The 20,139-nt window shown below is 39.4% G+C and overlaps 1 protein-coding gene across 1 annotated transcript in view; it reads left to right on the forward strand.

Annotated features, from left to right (window-relative positions):
* The window catches only part of tenm2a (teneurin transmembrane protein 2a), a 1,216,147-nt gene that overhangs the window by 90,663 nt on the left and 1,105,345 nt on the right, over window positions 1-20,139 (forward strand). Inside the window, exon 4 of the mRNA XM_087281568.2 lies at window positions 1,498-1,659. The gene's annotated coding sequence lies outside the window, so the exon portion shown is untranslated. The remainder of the gene's footprint in view (window positions 1-1,497; window positions 1,660-20,139) is intronic.

Below are 20,139 nucleotides of genomic sequence, written 5' to 3' on the forward strand. Positions count from 1 at the left end.
AAACTAAAATAACTGTAATGTTAGTCAAATTAGCCGAACAACATGTTAACAAACAAATTTTGAAAGGAAAATTGAAAAATTTTTCAAAATATGAAATGATGTTTGTTTTGGATATAAAGTTGTGTGTTATTACTCATCTACAGTAACAACCATGTTTGAGCTACCATGAGCAAGTCTAAAATGTGGTATATTGATCAGTGCTTATATAGTATGCTAATAAAACATTTTATTTTTTTATTTTTATGAAATAATCTTGTATCTTATAAACAGTTAATACTAGAAGTTTACATACTCTGTATAAAAAAGGGACATAATCATTAAAACAAAAGTCAGATGTTAATGTGACAATTTTCTCTCTTAGGTATTATTATTATTATTATTAAGTTAGGATTATCAAATTTATTTATGTTGTGCTTAATAGCTGAATAATGAGAGAGATATTTTTTGAGAAATTGTTATAACTTTTCTTGAAAGTCATTTTATACACAATAAGATTATTATGCCTCTGAAAAAGCTCAGATGATGGTGTCAGTGTTTTGGAAGTTTCTGATTGGCTAATTGACAACATTTAAGTTAATTAGATGCACAACTGTAAAATAGTATTTAACAAAAACCTCAAACACACTGCTTCCTTGTGTGACAACAAGGGAAAATCAACATGCCAAAAAAAAAAAAAAAAAAAAAAAGCCAGATTACAATTTGCTAAATTACACTGGGAAAAAGATTAATTTCAGTTTTGCTGCAGGAGAGATGGATCCACTTTATAGCATAGATGGCATCACGAAGGAAGAACATTAAGAAACAACATCTCAAGACATCAGCCTGGAAATTAAAATTTGGCCACAAATGGGTCTTCCAAACATACGATGACCCTAAGCATACAATCAAATTAGTTAAAATGTGCTTTAAGGACAACAGAGTGAATGTTTTGGAGTGGCCATCTCAAAGCCCTGATCTCAATCCTATAGAACATTTGTGTTCAGAGTTAAAAAAGCTTGTGCGAGCAAGACAGCCAACAAATCTGACTCTGTTACACCAATTCTGCCAAGAGGAATGGGCCAAAATTCCTTCAAACTTTTTTGGGAAGCTTGTGAAAGGATACCCAAAACATTTGACCAAAGTATAAAAGTATGTGGTTTAAAAGCAAAGCTAAAAAAAATACCAAGGAAATGTATGTAAACTTTTGACTATCTAGAACAAAAAATGATCAAAAAAAAAATTCTCTCATTATTCTAGCATTTAGCAAATGTAAATCATTTTGGTAATCCTAACGGACCTAAACTAGTAAAAATTTTGTTTGATTTACCCTCAGACATTTAAAAAAATAGTTTTGTTCCTTTTTTAGAGTGTATGTGAACTTCTGGTTTCAACTTTATGTATGTATGTATTTATGCAAACATGTATATTCGTATGTGTTTGTGTATGTACAGTTTACATGTTTGAACAGTTTACTGGCTACAGTACTGACTACAGTTGTCATACTCCCCTACTGTTTAGAGCTGAGCTGTCCCACGCTGAACTGAACTGAAGCCTTTTGCACTGGGCTGGGCTAGACTGTCTGATACAACACATTCAGAGACTGGGAGACAGAAGCACACAACAGAGGAGGCACGTTTAAATGTCGCTGGCAGCACTGAAGCCGAGACCACTTCTAAACTGGTAGGATGCTAAGAGTTTGCAATTCCTGAGTTTTACCACTAGTGTGCATTTGTGAGCAGCGAGAGAGAACATTACGCACCGGCTAATGGGATGCTTTGCAACTTCTGCTTTAACTTTATTTGACGTTGCAGTGTGGGTGGCTCATCGTCTGGCTGTAGGTTATTTGTCTTCCCGTCTTAACACAGTGGTGTAATGAGATGCAAGTGTGATAAATGTGATGGATGTCTCCGCTAGACTGTGATCTGTCGCCTGTGGCCACACTCTTACATCACTCAGTCGGGAGTCCACGGCCACCGCCTGTGGATCCATAATTCTCCTTCATTTGCTCTGTGACAGATTTCTGTTTGAACTTGAGTCCCCCTGTGGCGAGATGCTAATCGCTCAAAAGTACATCCCACCCTCGGCTAGCATCTTGAGCTGTTTCTTTTCAGCGTGCGGCTGCATGCGGGCATAGCCATTGTTTTTTGAAAGAATAACAAAACAAAACAGGTGTTTGTTCTCACTAGAAATGCTAAAATAAGTGTTCAGATTATGTTAAATGAACTTTTTGGATGTTAGATTAAGTTTAGATGGAGTTAGATTGAAACTATCCTCCATTTTTGGTTGACAGTTCTGATCGTATTTGTGGCTGTTCTTTTCAAAGTTAGTGCCGGCCATTTTTTGGTCTCTCTGTGTTGTCAATTGCAGAATCTTTGGTAATTACAGACCTTGTATGTGTATTCTGATATTTAGCAGTTGTTTATTCATTCTGTGCATGTTGCTGTGTTTGGGTATTAACATTTATTATGATGCCCAAACTTGCTTTTCCTCAATATTTACTTGCTTTGTTATATTCAAATATTTATCCGGTCTACTAATCTGCATTTTCTTTTGAGATGTAATTTTCTCACCTGCTGTGTTGTGACCGAAAAGCAATGTTTGGTTTACATATCTGAACTTACCTTGAATTTAAAATACAGATGAAAGGATAAATCGTGTGTTATTAACTATAATTTTTCTTTCTTAACAAACATTTCTTTGTGAAATTACTTTCAAATGCGGGTGAGCAGATGCAAACATGGTATTAAATTCCTGTCATCAGCTCATGGAGAAACAAAAAAATACTGAAAAAGAATCTCTCAAATGTCAGACAAAGCATATCAATGTGTTGATAAAAAATCATGAAAATCTTACGCTCTTAAAAATTAAAAGGTAGTGTATTTATATTTATGGTTCCATGAAGAACCTTCCACATATAACATTTGCATTGTACAGAATATTATTAATGGTCTAAAATGCTTCCCACTGTTAATTCAAACACTACACACTGTTCAATAAAAGATTCATTTTGGCAGTGTTTCCCAACCCTGTTCCTGGAGGCACACCATCACTACATACTACACTACATAGACCCGTTCATTTCATGTTTTGTACTCTCTTCTGATGAGTTGATTCAGGTGTGTTTGATTAGTAAGAGGTTGAAAATGTGTACTGTTTGTGTGCCTTGAGGAACAGGGTTAGGAAACACTGCTTTAAGCAACTGAAAATGAATTTTCTTCTACAGCATTGCTGCAAACTAACAAACAACTAAACAAACATAAACTATGAGAAATACTTGGTTATTTAAACCCAAATTTGGCGAAATATGGACTAACCCAAACATTGCGTTAAATTTGGTTCTTTTGATTTATTTAAGTGGCTCAGGTTAGAAATGTTGCCTTACAGCAAGAAGGTCTCTGGTTTGAGTTCCGACTGGTCAGTTGGCATTTTTGTGTGGAGCTTGCATGTTCTTCTGGCGTTTACGTGGGTTTTCTCCAGGGGCTCCGGTTTCCTCCACAGTTTAAAGATATGCGCTATAGGTGAATTGAATAAACTAAATTGTTCATTGTGTATGTGTGTGAATAAGTATGTATGGATGTTTCCCAGTACTGGGTTGCAGCTGGAAGGGCATCTGCTGTGTAAAACATGCTGGATAAGTTGGCAGTTCATTCCACTGTGGCAACCCATGATGAATAAAGGGGCTAAGGGAAAATGAATAAATGAATGATTTAATAAAAAAAAAAAAAAAAAAACAGTTGGGTTAGTCCATATTATGCCCAGAATTGGGTGAAATAACCCAGCATTTTTAGTGTACAAACACATCTTGGGGCCTTCATTTGAAATAATTACATTCTGAAACACAAGCAAACATTTGGTAATTTCATACATTTTATGTTGTCCCGTCTTTAGGCCTGTTGGGCTAAATTGACAATCTGGAGAATTTTTTAGAGGTGGCATGGTGGCTCAGTGATTGTGACTGTCACCTCACAGCAAGAAGGTTTCTGGTTTGAGTCCTGGCTGGGCCAGTTGGCGTTTCTGTGTGGAATTTGCATGCTCTCCCCGTGTTCAAGTTGGTTTCCTCCACAGTCCAAAGGCATGCGCTGTAGGTGAATTGGATTAATTCATTTGCCGTAGTGTTCGTGTGGGTGAATTCCCAGTACTAGATTGTGGCTGGAAGGTCATCCACTGCATAAAACAAATGCCGGAATAGTTGGTGGTTCTTTCCATTGTGGTGACTCCTAATAAAGGAATAAATGATAATTTTTGCTCTTACAGTATGTAAGCCATTCATTCATTCATTTTCTTTTTGGCTTAGTCCTTTATTAATCTGGGGTTGTCACAGCGGAATAAACCGCCAACTTATCCAGCATATGTTTTATGCACCAGGAAACACCCATACACTCTTACATTCACACGAGGGCTGCACGATTCTGGATAAAATGAGAATCACAATTTCTTTTTACTTAAAATCAATATCACAATTTTCTCATGATTCTGTAGATGTAAAATAAAGGTTAAATGAGTAGGCTGTTATTATTGTTATTTCCCAAACATATAGTAAAACAACAATAATAATATTATGTAAAGCTCTACCGTTGGTCATTTTCTGTAGACTTTGAAAAGTGTGTGCTGATAATTAACCCACAGTAAAGTGATGACATCGGAATACAAGTATTCATAATTTTAATGTTAAATTATTGTGTTTGAGACATTGAGAACATTATTAGGCCATTTATTCACTGGTAAAATCAAACATTTGTCATTATCAGATTCCCTCCTATATTATATGATTACATTATGGCTAGAGTGGTTATACTGACACTGTTAAACATTGATTCCCATGCACAACACTGTGTTTGCTATGAAAGAAAAAAAAACACACCAAATGCTTGTCTTAATCATAACCGTAAAATGCGTTATGATCATTTAATTGATGTGCGCATCAATTTCATTTTCACTTCCGAGTGCGGCTCATGACCTCCATTACTGTGAGAAAATGTGAGAGAATAAAACCACACTCACATGCAAATCATACTCCCCAAGTCCACGCACAGCTCTCAAACGATTGCTCTGTGCAACAAACTGAACATTATTTACAACTTTATTACCTGTTATTCACAGCATATGCAGGTTCTGTTCACTGAAGTAAGCATCAGGCAGCCATGCGAGCGTCCTCTGTTCCTGGATCCATTTGGGTAGAATTGAGATCGTGAGCTTTTTCGATTAATCGTGCAGCCCTAATTCACACACATACAGTACAGCCAATTTAGCTCATTCAATTCACCTACTGTATAGTGCATGTCTTTGGACTGCGGGTGAAACCAGAGCACCCAGAGGAAACATGGAGAAAACATGCAAACTCCACTTAAAATGCCAACTAACCCAGCCGGGGCTCGAACCAGTGACCTTCTTGCTGTGTGGTGACTGTGCTACCCACTGTGCCCTTTATGTAAGGCTTATTTAGACATCACAGAACAGTCTAACATATTGTATCAATGCTTAAAGTATACGGGACATTTATTACAAAAAATATTTGACAGACTGAACAGTTGCCTATGATATTTTCCCATGTGATAGGGCTAAGAGCATCTTCTGACGCAGTTTTATAAGCATAGTCTAGTGAGATGCATGGAGAAAGATGACAGGAATATATGCTTTTTGTGAGTATGTCTCTTTCACACATATAGTTGGGGAAATTGGCTATATTTCCTCGAGAGATCCTTTGCCAATTTCAGGGAGTTATTGTGATTGAGTGGTGTAGTTACAGCGGAAGACTGCACTGTGGTTGTGCTGGCAGTCTCAGTTCATATATGGGTCAGTCCACCTGCAGTCACCATCTACTGTTTTAAACACTCCATCCGCTTGCCTCACATGGCTGCACACGAAAAAAAAAGAGAAAGTATCTACCAGAGGGGTCTTTATATTGTTGGCACTACTTTTGACCTCAATACATATACATTTATTCTATTGTGTCTTCTTTAAAATGTCCTTAGGATATCACACAGAATTCGAATTACTCCTAATCTATATAGCCCCTTGCCCTCAGATTTAATCTATAGTTTAACTTCTATCTACCAGATGGCCCCTTTCTCATCAGAAGGACTGGTTTGTAATATGTTTTAGTGTCACATTATTTTGTAATTTTGTTTTGTTGTAAGGTCATGTTATACATCTAGTAGAGCTGAAATCGGTGTGATGTAAGTTTTGTAACACTTTATTTAAGGTCACAATTCACTATGAACTATTGGCTCATTACTATACCTCAAACTGGGATGTAAAAATATGGCTGCCCAGTGTTAATTTCGTTGACGAAAAATTTGGTCTTAATTTTTGTGATGAAAAGGTTTCTGCCAAAGAAAACAAAATAAAAATTGAGTGATGATGAAGACAACTGCAATACAAACATATTGACTTTTTCGTTGACTAATAAAAACAAAACGAGATCGTGATTGGGAGAGGTTTTTTGGAAATTATCCAATAAACTAAATTCCATATTCAAAAAGAATTTTAAGTTAGAATATTTTGTACAAAGAAATGTATAAAATTTTTAATTAAATTTACTCTTAAATTAAACCAAACATATTTTAGTTAACTAAATCTAGAGTAGATTTAGTCGACTAAAATCTTATCAAATTTAGTCGACTAAAACTAAATTGATTCAGAAGACTAAAATATGACTAAAACTAAACTGTAATTTTAGTCAAAAGGCTAAGACTAAAACTAAAAAGTTTGCTGTCAAAATTAACACTGATGCAGCCGTTTTTTTATTTCAACATGCTTTCAAGCAGAAATAACGCCAAAGCATTATTCTCTTGAACAGCTCTTGCAATTATATCACATTTGAGATCGGCTCTTTGATATTTACCTCTCATTGAAAGATGAAAAAATGTGGGGGAAATATGGGAAAGTACTTAAATGGCATGATAGCAGGATGAAATGGTAAAATACGGGAGAATCTCTGCAAAAATAGTAGAATTGACGGGTATGCTCAGTACCTGTCTTTTATGATTTAACTGTTTATTAGTAGTCATAAGGTATGATCTTATTCTAAATTCCCAATCAGCCAAAACCTATACCCAAGTTCTACTAACAATTAATACAAAGCTAATTACTCAGCTAATGATTTGTTAATATTGTGAATTGTGACTTAAAAGGGACCTATTTTTACAAGATTAAAATAAGTCTCTGATATCCCTAGTGTGTGAATGTAAAGTTTCAGCTCAAAAAACCCCTCTAACATTGTTTTATAGTATTAAAACATTCCCCTTTTAGGTTTTGATGCTAATTGTGTCATTTTGGACAGAGACAGTCGCTTTAAATTTAAATGAGATTGTGCTCTCAGTCTTCTTTTCAAAAGAGGGCGGAGCTACAAATGCCTATGTGTCAGCAAAGTGGCAGATTCAAACAGACAACTAAGGTCCTATGCTAATAAGGGAGAGATCGACACTAATGGGACTTTCCGGCCTTTGATGACAGGTACAAAGGTAGAATGTCAATGAAAATGTTTCTGCAAAATAAAAAATGTAATTCATATTTTTTTGCTATTGGAAGCTGGCTATATTCTCAGACTGTTTTGTATAATAGTTTTTTTTTTTTTTTTTTTTTTTAAAGTGTCACTGTTATTTTGAACAAAATCAAAGCAAAACAATTAGATTTTTAGAGTTTGTTACAGTGGTTTGAAACAGCCTGGCATGCAGACTTGCATTTATCAATAAGCACCTTTAATTTTCCATTGATCTGTGGCAGTTATGTAATAGATGAGTATTGCTCTGAGGCTTCACTTTCTCTGACTTTTTCAGTTTTGTTAACATCAAAATTTAAAAGCTATTTTCTCACTCTATTTTGCATAGTTCTATTGATCAACATTTTGTACTCTAAAACTATTAAGGTATTTTTAGTTTAGAACAGTTTTAGAACAATCTCAATACTTCAGAGATACTTCATTATCAGAGGTTATCAGCTGATATTGGCAAGTAGGGGCCTTCTGTGCCTACTGGTAAGCTCAGTAAGCTGTTATCATCCATCCATCAACCATCAGCTATACTAATAGAAAAGACTCCAGATTGAGATCTGTTTTTACATTACTGTGACGTTTAGATTTAGGTTTGTGGTAGGGGTAGACTCTAAAAAATACAATTAATGGAAAATTTCAGAAATAATATAAATAATTGTCATGGTTAAACAGCTATACTATAGAGAACACTCCAGATCCAGATCTGTTTTTACATTACTGTGACAGTTGGTTTAGGTAGGGGAAGACGTTAATACAGTACAATTAATTGGGAAATTTAATAAATAATATAAATAGTTCTTGTTAACTTCCGGCCGCAGCTGTATGTGATCAATAGCTGATTAAGCATGTAGATGGATGATAACAGCCTTCTGAGTATACCAGTAGGTGCAGAAGGCCCCTACTGGCCCATATCTTTCAGCTGAATTCCACTGTTAATGCCACTGATAACATTCGAAGCTTCGAGACAATCTATAACTGCCAAAGCAATGTCTCAGATTCAGTATAGTCAACACTGCATTATTTTTTATTACCAGTCAATCTGAAAAGCCTTTATTTAAAAAAAAGTCTTTACTATAACAAGGCAAAGGCAAACAGTAAAAAAGTAAAAGTAAAAGTAAAGTTTCTACATTATTCTGTCATAATGCTGTTTATAGCAGGCTGTAAGTGACATGACCTGAAAGCAACCTTTTAAAATGTGTGATTCTGTTGATGCATAATGCTGTTAACATGCAACTATTTCATTTTTGAGCTACTCAAAGCATTAACACCGCTTCTAACACAATGAAGTGGATTTTTAACAGTCACTTTGTCGCTGTGGTCACAGTAGTTATGTCTATGGTATAGAGGTGCTGGTAGGATCAGTGGTTAGGCAATGAAATGCTTGTGTTATTTCCACAACTCTGCACAGGACAGCATATTGTGATTCTCTGCGGCATCTCTATCTTTTTGTTGCTTGAGTAATCCAGTGTTTGTATTTTTCCAGCTCCCACTGCTTGTGTCAGACAAAATATAAAAGGAGACCTTTTTTGGAATTTTGGTTTCAGTAAAAAGCTAAATGAGTTATAAAAAAAAAAAACTAAACAAAGAACTTTAATGCATGACACATATGTCAATATTTAATAAATCAAGCATTTCATTAGAGCATTTTAGTCAAACTGCCATCAGCTGACATTAAGCTTTTCTTGGCATGTACTGTGTCACCACAATCCAGTTTTGACACCTATTTTAGCAGCCTATTAAATACATTTACTCAGACTTTTTCCTCCTCCCTAAATCTTATCTACAATAGTAGCTCCACATCATCTGATTATTTTCAGTTTAGCATTAACATTATCATTTTCAATGTTTCTGACTGTATAAATAATTTTGCACCCATTTGAGTCTGTTGTTACATGCACAATATTGATATCATTGGCAGTTCAAAATACACTGAATTATTGTTATTTAAACTTTTAAGGGTATTCAGATTGTTGTTTCATTGGTTTTTATTGGCAGCAAATGCTTAAAACTTTTTGTTTATTTTCAAACATTAACATATTCATGTTTATCTTGCCTATGACATTGAAATTTCCAACCCAGGCTCATTCTGAAAACATACCCCATAAACATTTCTGGAAAGTGCCAAGTACTGTCAGGGTTCTGCCACTTTGGTCTTGTAAATTCTTGTTTTGGTGGCAGAGCTCTGACACTTCTCATGTCGGGTCCTGTTTCTGTCTCTGTGTGAGCGTGCGCCGTCGTGGGTGTACGTAGAGTGTGCGCGCTCCTGCTTGACGCGGCTGCGCGCGCGCTCTGCGTCACTCAGACGCGTGCGCTCTTGTACTCGTGTTTGTGTTTTCGTTTGTCAGCAGCGTGGTGTTTCATTCCCAGCGTCTCAGTCTTGTTGGTTTCGGTTTTGGTCGGCGCTGGGATGAAGCATGCACGCTGCGTGTGTGTGCGCGCACGGTGAGTGCTTTCATTCATCGTGTGCTCGTGTCTTGCGTCTTTTGTCAAAGCACGTGGCTCGGTGTTTACATTGTGGTCACGTGCTTTTGTCGTGTGCTTCAGTGTTGTGTTGTGTGAGCGCATGGCTTGTATTGTCTCTCTGTGTCATGCGCTCTCCCGTCTATTGTCTTGTCCCACCCACCTTGTTACCTTGTTTGTAATTATTATTTTCACCTGTCCGCCTGTCTGTTTATTGGTTTGTCTTTCCTATTTATTCTCCTAGTGTGCTCTGTTCCGTGCTGGTCCGTTGTTGATTGTTCCCTTCACTTTTGTATCTGCTGATTTCTAGTCTACAACAGTGGTTTAAGTATTGTCTTGTCAAGTTCCAGACCTAGTCTAGTTGAGTGTGCAATATGATGTTGTGTTTTTCCCCACGTAGGGAGATTTGAGTTTTGTTTTTGTTTTAATTTCATTAAACTCTTCATTCCCTGCATTTGGGTCCTCGCCTCCTCTCCATCCACCCCCACATATCGTGACAGAACGGACCAGCCACAATGAGGACCCAGCGGAGTGAAGATGGCTCCTTCGCTAGCCGCGTTTCCAAGTGGCTGCATTTGCAGTCACTGCAGCAACGTGGCTCGAACTTGGAGGAGTTTGCGGAGAAATTCCGCAAGGCAGCTGAGGGTCTAAATTTGAACGACTGGCTGCTTATGACCCACCTTAATTTTGCTCTGGACAAGCCCCTTCTTCCTCTGCAGATCCAGAGAATGGTGAGCTGGTCATACAAGCAGTTTATTGATTACATGGTTCAGCAGCAGGAGAAAGGGATCCTTCAGGAGGAGAGGATCCCTCGCACCACCACCAGCGCCGCCTCCCAGCCCATGTCCAGCCCTCAAGGGCTGACCCGCACTCAGAAGCGGAGGTTAAAGAGGAAGACCTCTGCTGCAGTGTCGGCTCCAGCCCCAGAGCGCCCTCCAGTGTCGGCTCCAGCCCCAGAGCGCCCTCCAGTGTCGGCTCCAGCCCCAGAGCGCCCTCCAGTGTCGGCTCCAGCCCCAGAGCGCCCTCCAGTGTCGGCTCCAGCCCCAGAGCGCCCTCCAGTGTCGGCTCCAGCCCCAGAGCGCCCTCCAGTGTCGGCTCCAGCCCCAGAGCGCCCTCCAGTGTCGGCTCCAGCCCCTGAGCGCCCTCCAGTGTCGGCTCCAGCCCCTGAGCGCCCTCCAGTGTCGGCTCCAGCCCCTGAGCGCCCTCCAGTGTCGGCTCCAGCCAATGAGCGCCCTCCAGTGTCGGCTCCAGCCAATGAGCGCCCTCCAGTGTCGGCTCCAGCCCCTGAACGCAGCTCAGTGCCGGTCCCAGTCCGGCTCCTCGCCCTGCCGGCGCCACCCAGACGTCTCGCCCTGCCGGCGCCACCCAGACGTCTCGCCCTGCCGGCGCCACCCAGACGTCTCGCCCTGCCGGCGCCACCCAGACGTCTCGCCCTGCCGGCGCCACCCAGACGTCTCGCCCTGCCGGCGCCACCCAGACGTCTCGCCCTGCCGGCGCCACCCAGACGTCTCGCCCTGCCGGCGCCACCCAGACGTCTCGCCCTGCCGGCGCCACCCAGACGTCTCGCCCTGCCGGCGCCACCCAGACGTCTCGCCCAGCCGGCCCCAGCTCGGCGCCCTGCCCTGCCGGCCCCACCCAGACGTCTCGTCCTGCCGGTCCCAGCCCGGCGCCTCGCCCTGCCGGCTCCCCTCTGGTCTCCTGCCCTGCCGGCTCCCCTCTGGTCTCCTGCCCTGCCGGCTCCCCTCTGGTCTCCTGCCCTGCCGGCTCCCCTCTGGTCTCCTGCCCTGCCGGCTCCCCTCTGGTCTCCTGCCCTGCCGGCTCCCCTCTGGTCTCCAGCCCTGCCGGCTCCCCTCTGGTCTCCAGCCCTGCCGGCTCCCCTCTGGTCTCCAGCCCAGCCGGCTCCCCACCGACCTCCTGCCTTGTCTCCCCTGATAGACTCTCCCTGGGTCGTCCCTCCTGCTCCTCCCTGGTGTTCCCTCTCTGCACCCTGGACGGACCCTCCGGCTCCACCCTGGCTCCCTGCCGGGGCCCCCGACCCACTGAATCCACCCTGGACTGTCCCTCCTGATCCTCCCTGGTATTGCCCTCCCATCCCTCCCTTGTTTGTCTTGTTGGGTCTGGCTTGGCTTCCCTCCCTCCCTCCCTTCATGTTGTCTTGCCTGTTCACCCCCCTGTCTTGTGTCTGTTGATGTTGCCTGTTTTGTTGTCTTCTAGTGTTTCTTGTCTGTCTTGTACCTTGTTGGATGTTCCCTTTAGGGACGCCAGGTGGCGTCCCTTTTGGGGGGGCTAGTGTCAGGGTTCTGCCACTTTGGTCTTGTAAATTCTTGTTTTGGTGGCAGAGCTCTGACACTTCTCATGTCGGGTCCTGTTTCTGTCTCTGTGTGAGCGTGCGCCGTCGTGGGTGTACGTAGAGTGTGCGCGCTCCTGCTTGACGCGGCTGCGCGCGCGCTCTGCGTCACTCAGACGCGTGCGCTCTTGTACTCGTGTTTGTGTTTTCGTTTGTCAGCAGCGTGGTGTTTCATTCCCAGCGTCTCAGTCTTGTTGGTTTCGGTTTTGGTCGGCGCTGGGATGAAGCATGCACGCTGCGTGTGTGTGCGCGCACGGTGAGTGCTTTCATTCATCGTGTGCTCGTGTCTTGCGTCTTTTGTCAAAGCACGTGGCTCGGTGTTTACATTGTGGTCACGTGCTTTTGTCGTGTGCTTCAGTGTTGTGTTGTGTGAGCGCATGGCTTGTATTGTCTCTCTGTGTCATGCGCTCTCCCGTCTATTGTCTTGTCCCACCCACCTTGTTACCTTGTTTGTAATTATTATTTTCACCTGTCCGCCTGTCTGTTTATTGGTTTGTCTTTCCTATTTATTCTCCTAGTGTGCTCTGTTCCGTGCTGGTCCGTTGTTGATTGTTCCCTTCACTGTTGTATCTGCTGATTTCTAGTCTACAACAGTGGTTTAAGTATTGTCTTGTCAAGTTCCAGACCTAGTCTAGTTGAGTGTGCAATATGATGTTGTGTTTTTCCCCACGTAGGGAGATTTGAGTTTTGTTTTTGTTTTAATTTCATTAAACTCTTCATTCCCTGCATTTGGGTCCTCGCCTCCTCTCCATCCACCCCCACATATCGTGACAAGTACGTCACAAGAGGTTTGTTTTTCTTTGCAGTTTTTGCTTTTGTGAATCAACCAGAGACCGCTGTGTATGTTTTTGAGATCACAAATTTCTTTTGCAAGTGCCAGAGGCTGCTGTCAACTGACTGACTGACTTACTAAATGACTGACTAACTGACCAATTGACTGACCCACTCAACTCCTTCTTTAAATCCAACTAATAGTGTTTTTAAAATGTTTCATAAGACATCAAGTGTTTTCATAGTATTTTTTGGCTTCTTTTTTTGTCTTACCTGCTTTCTGGAACCGTTCTTTGCTGGACTGGAACCCCATCATCGTGGTCAACTGTAAAAAAAAAAAAAGTATTTTTGTCTTTTTTATTTGTATTTGAAAATATGTTTGTAGAAGTTGTGAAATATATTGAAGGTGTACTTAACTGTTCAGTTCTGGTATGCAGAGAATGGTTGCAGAAAGAGGAAGTATGTTTGGGTGCAACAGCCAAGGGACTGCAGAATGATTGACAAGTGATGTTACACTAAAACGTCACATTTATATATCAGTTGTGTATAAATATTGGAGTCAGGGAAATGTAGTTTTGTTGTGATCCTCCTGAATGTAATTCTAGTATTGCATTGGTGTAACATAACCCAAAGCTCTGTCCTCGAATTCATCATTTGTATCTAACAAATTACTAATATTTTTGACATTCCAGCCTGATCTCACGAGGAAACATAAGTATTTTACGTTTTGTCAGAATTATTGGCTAATTCGTACGAATTCATACAATTTCAGTCGTGCGAAAATTTACGATTTTAAAAAGGAGGTGTGGCATCCAACCCCACCCCTAACCCCAACCGTCATTGGGGGATGAGCAAATTGTGCTAAATTGTGCAAATTAGATCATACAAATTCATACGAATTAGCCACTAAATCAAAAAGTTACAAATTGTCGTGAGATTGCATTGGACAATCAAGAAAACTCTCTCCTGACCTTTTTTATTGAACATGCATGAAATTGGCTAGATATTCCAACACAACTAATCTATGCATCTCAAGTGTGCTGATATACATGTCGAACTACTTGACAAACAGGTAACAAACTGGTGACAACCTTTCTGTGACTATTTACTGGCTTTTCATAAATGTCATAGTAAGGATGATTTAAAGATGAAGCAAGACAAACTGCATTAAAGATAAAACACTGAATTAAACATCATGGAGCGGATACAAAGAGATCTACGGATGACTTAACAGCTGGATAATTTGATGTTAATTTCTTAGTGAATGCATAAAAGTTATAATAAACTTATTAAAATGAGTTAATAACTAATACAATTTTAAAATATATTCTTTTTTTTTAATGAAAGCCTGTTTTGACGTCAAGCTGATTTCTGTTGCCAGATTTTAATGCATTTTATTATACTACTATACTAATGGATTTGTCTTTCATTCAAAATTAAGTGACTTTGCTTCTGAAATGGCTGCGGAGTGTGTGCGTGTGTGTGTGTGTGTGTGTGTAATAACTGACTTATGTTAACCTCTGATAATTTGAACATCTTTGACCTTTATGATTTCAGTGCCTACATGCATTTATTGTTAGAACACACAGTAATAGTCTGTAGCCAGTTTAAGAGCTAAGTAAATCCAAGGTCATATTCATGTGCTTTCTTGTAATTCTCTGCAATTTCTTAGACGTTCTGTGCAATCGTTGAACTTTGAGGTCTTTTTAATGCTTTTATTGGAAGAGACTACAATGTGAAAACGCTCACACTATCATTCATATGTATGAGGTCAATAAGGTGTGTCAGAGAGAGTCATTCACAAAGCTTGCTTTTTCTACATTGAACATTTTTCTTTATGGCTTTCTTTGTATTTTCAACTTTCTTGTTGTTTTGAATATATATGCTTGAATATTATTTGCATTTAAACGTTTGGTTGACACTATTCATATTTGTTTTAAATCTAACATATATTTAGCTTTAATTTGCAATAAGTAAACAAACATGCATGACTACAAGATTGAGCTGCACAATATATAGTTTCAGCATCGATAGCACAATGCACAAATCTACAATCGAGTCACATAATAATTAACCACAATTACCGTTAAAAACACATGCAAAGATTAACAATAATAGTGTGAAATATAATTAAAGGCCTGAGAATATATTAGATTTAAAGTGAATTATGACCATTTGGGCACAAGAAGTCATACAGTTTGTAGCTTTAATAAAGATTAATTATATACAGTAGAATTATTTATACAATGAAGGCCAATGTAGTCAAGATTTGAAGATCACAACAGTTTTTTTTTAATTCGGTTTGGTATTGTTCAATATAGTTGTATGACAACCTTGATGCAAGGTTTTGATTCGCTTCAGATGTTGAATAGTGTTATTTAACATTTGATCATTTAATTTCTGGACCTCATGCTGTTAGACTCTCCAGAAAATCATAATGAGCTGTTTCTTTTATTTGTTTCTCTATGCTTTTGTATTATCTCTTTTAATCGATTTATTATGGTTTGTGCAGATGCACTCTGTATCACTGTAAAATTATTAATTCCTCCCAAATATAATTATTTAAATAAAATTATGTTCAAATCGCGCCATATATATATATATATATATATATATATATATATATATATATATATATATATATATATATATATATATATCAAGAGTTTAGACTTAGATATTGCTTAATACTAATAGAAGGTTTGGCATGCTGTCCTGTGAGAGAACCTTGAGCTGAGGGCTCCACTTGGTCAATTAGCATGTAAGGGGGTCCGAGATCAGGTAGTTCTAGAGAGCTTCCCCTGGTAAAGGAGGAAAAGTGGGAGATTGGGTGGACGGGGAGAGTCTTAAAAAATAAAGATAAGGGAAGTAAGGTGAAATGAGATATTTATTGTAGGTTTGGATTAATCTGATTGGTTTATCGATGATTGCAGATGAGAGACCAGCCACTAAAGCTGATAATCACATTTCATGGCTTGATTGGTACTCACCAATCTGGCCGATCTCATAAACCAATCGCAGGTGTTTGTTTATGATTTTACAAACACAGGAACAGGGCCAGCGCCTCCATAGAGGTGACGTAGGCGACCGCCTAGGGTGGCAGAATAGAGAGTGTGGCGTCCGCTACACCTCCCTCAACATCCGCGTCCTCAGTTATGTCCATGACACCTCCTTCAGCCCCCGACGCCTCAGTTATATCCACGCCTAGGGCAGCAGAATAGAGAGGACGGCGTCCGCAACACCTCCCTAAACACCTGCGTCCTCAGTTATGTCCGCGACCCAGCACACCATACACCCCCACCCCCCCGCTCTACTATTTAAAGGCGGCGTGATCGTCCTAGAGCGGCAGTTCAGCTTCCTCCGGCCCTGCACAGAAAGAAGCATGTGTGCTCCTGTATATTTTACATAGCTTACAGCAGCCACAACATGTGAGGAGGTAAATGACAGATCACTGCACTTACGTCACAACAGCTAAAATATATGCAGATGCAGTGCCACCTGTTTATACAGTTTATTGGTGTGACTCGCATGAATGATAGTCTTTTTGTTGCAAGTGCAGCTATTGTTTTGTATTGTTTTGAGCTGCTGTGGTGCGAGCACAGCGATTGCCTTTATCTAGTCTCTCATTCAACCTTATGACCTCTGCGAGTCTTCCGCATATTCATACCGGCTTCGTGAAAAAATCCACAAAAATGAGTTAAAATACCTAGAAATCATGGCTACAAGAGTGAATGAGCAAGAGAACAGATTGAGAGAGGCACAGTGGTGGTTTTAGCATTGCATTTTTTAGGTTAATTGAATAGAGCAGTAAAGATATCTCCTGTGTAAATCCCTACCTTTCTCTCAATGAGAAATCTGCTGTCAATAGTTGGACACGAGCAAAATATTTGAATAGTCTTGCATGTATTTAGGCCATTTTACGTACAACAACTGAAAGTTCTGTGTTTTTGACAATATTGCAAGTTCACTAAATACTGAGTGGAACTTAAAAAATATTTTTTTCACATAGATATTTAATAATATCATTTCTTGTAATATACTTATTGCAATAAACAGTAGTTTATAGGCCTATTTCTGTTTAGTAAAGAAGTATTAGATTTATAGGTGTGCATTTTAACTTCGTTTGCAGTAAATATGCGCTCCAAACTTTTCTTGATTAAGACTTTTTTGGTTGATTTTTTTATTTATTTATTTCATCATTTAAAATGATGAAACCTGCAGCTTCTCCACGATGGACGTTCAGCGTTCTCAAGCCTCCAGCGCCTAGACTGCAGCTCTGCACAAGACGTTTAGCCATAAATTTTTCCTTCACTTTGGCCAATTGGTGAGGTTTTTCCCTCACCGCTGTCGCCACTGGCTTGCAGAGTTTGGGACTTGTGGAGCTGTGCATCGATGGATTTGCTATTCGGTGTTTGAACTCTCAGCAGTGAATAATAAACCACACTGAACTGAACTAAACTGAACTTCAACACTGAAAACTGAACTGACACTTTCATTTTTTTCAATTTATCTTCTGTGTGAAGCTGCTTTAACACAATCTACATTGTAAAAGCACTATAGAAATAAAGATGAAAATTGATATTGAATAAATTTTTTTTTTCAAATTGCATTGTTTTTTTTAAGCGTTTGTGTTATATTATTTTCTAAGGTGGTTCATTCCACTGTGGCAACCCCTGGTAAATAAGGGACTAAAAGTGAAAATGAATAAATAAATTATTTTTTTGTTAAGCAAATTGATAAATTAGTTTATAAAACTTCACATATATTGCAGAAATACAAAATACCACAATGTCAGTTTTTTCCAATATTCACTTAATATCTGTCAATATCTAAAATAACTTCAAGACTGCAAAACATTGTAATATTTACCACTGCTGTGTTACAAAATATGATGTAATATATCGGTCATATCTCTACATACAGTTTGAATTCTTTACGGTGTAGAAGTCGACCATGACTGAAAGTCTTTTCCGCCGTGGGCACATTTTTTATGTTCTTTATTCCTTCATTCTCAGTAATCATGAAAGCACAAAACCCATTGTGCTCGCTCATCTCTCAAGAGAGTTACAGAGCTTTTGACTTTGTAAAGGACAAAGTCATGAAAGATGAGCTGAATTTAATGCGCAGGCTTCCTTAAATTCATACTCGAGAGCTAAGCACTGATTTGAATCTGAAAGAAAAATGGATGTAGTTGAAATATAAAATGCTGTAGTGAAGAGAACGGGGAGATAAACTGAAAGATTGATGCTGATCAGATTGTGTGCAGATTGTAGATCAGAGCTGTTTAACTGTGGCAACCTAAAGATGAACTGTCTGCGCAAATCCAAACACCTGTTTCCATCTCTGATGAAAACTAACTGCGCCGCACTGAGTCCATTACACTAATGTCAATAAAAAAGCACAGCACATCAGGAGTTTAAATACAGTATATGCAGCCGGTGTTTTATTGTGTACTTTTCTGATTTATTGTTTCCCAGTAAAACAGCTGCAGATTTTACAGCCATGGTTAAATTTTTATAAGCATTTCAGAAAAATAACTTCGTTTTGCCATGGCAAAAAATAGTTGGCCCGTTGGAACGAGACTCAAGGCGAGGTTGATGAATTCACGTCACACTATAAATAAGACAATACTCGTAAATCTTGATTTACTCATGCTGCAGTCCTGGAAGTTTTTATTACTTACTTTGCCGTCTATCATAAACCTGGTATACTGCAGCCTTCAAAAGTTGCATTCATAAAAGTTTTGTGCACTGCTTTCATAGACTGAGTTGACACCCATATGTTAGATTTCGTGGTTTCTCTATTCATAGAAGAGTAATTTCTTGGACTTTTTCTTTACTTTTTTCTTAAGTTGCTGTAGTTAACCAGTTGTTTAAATCTCACTCACTGTCCTTTAGCTTAGCCCCTGATTTATGAGGGGTTTCACATTGTAATAAACCACCAATTACTCTGGTATACGTTTTTCCAATTCCCTTTAAGTCATTTCACTTGGCGGCTATCTTTGAAACACCTCTCGGGCAGTATGCTCAGGCATTTTGTCTAAATGGGGAAACATCAAATTCTCCAAAACTGTTTTCCAAGCTTATGATTACATTACAAATTTGGAGCCACCAATAAAATTAAACAGCAGCAGTCTCGTTGGTGCAATAGCCTAGTGGTTAGCGCTCCAACATATGGTACAATATCATGTCAGGGCGTTGTGAGTTCGAATCCCGGCTCGAGGACATTTCCCTACCCTACCCCCTCTCTCTCTCTCCCACTTCGCTTCCTGTCTCAATACTGTCCTATCTAATAACGGCAAAATGGCCAAAAATAAATCTAAAAAAAAAAAAAAAAAACAGCAGCAGTCTCATAAGTTTCATTTCTAATTGTCCGAATCAAACTAAATCGTCATACTTTCAGGTTGCTCAAGATAATGCACATGCGCACTGGAAAGGAGGGAGATCACGATTCTTCATTTACTTGTTTGTGGACATTTGAGTTGCTGCTGTCATGGGATGTGCGTTTGGCAGAACGGACTGCACTTCGCGTTCGTTTCATAGAGATTACAAAACCAAAAAAATAGTAGTTATCAAGTGTACTTAGTTCATTTAAAAGCACAGATTTTAAGCTTTATTCTTGTCTGTGAAGCAAGTATTAGCTGAAATTTTAGTGTGTTTAATAATGACCAAACTGTTGTAAAAGCAGACGCCTAATCCAAGCTTTTCCCCGGAGAAACATCAGTCTATAACGATCGATGATTGGCCCCTGTACTAGTGGGCGGGGCTTCATTTGCCATATTGACTGTCACATTTTTCCACATTCAAAACATTCAATGCCCTTCCAGCACTGGGAAACGCCTTAACACTCTCTTATTTACACTAGGGCTGCATGATATTGGAATTTTGCACTGATATTACAATATTTTATTATTCTGCAATAAATATTGCAATATAATTACAGTTTCACAAGGTGGGGGTGGGGTGGCTTGCTTTGCATTGTCCTATTTCTAGTCCAGAAATTCTTAGATCAAGTAAAAATATTGTATTACTTTCACCTTCAGAAGATATAACTCAAAACTAAGAGTTTTACCTTAAAACGAAACAAAAAT

This window comes from Danio rerio, chromosome 14 (assembly GCF_052040795.2).
Source record: "Danio rerio strain M-AB ecotype USA chromosome 14, GRCz13ab, whole genome shotgun sequence".
NCBI lineage: Eukaryota > Metazoa > Chordata > Actinopteri > Cypriniformes > Danionidae > Danio > Danio rerio.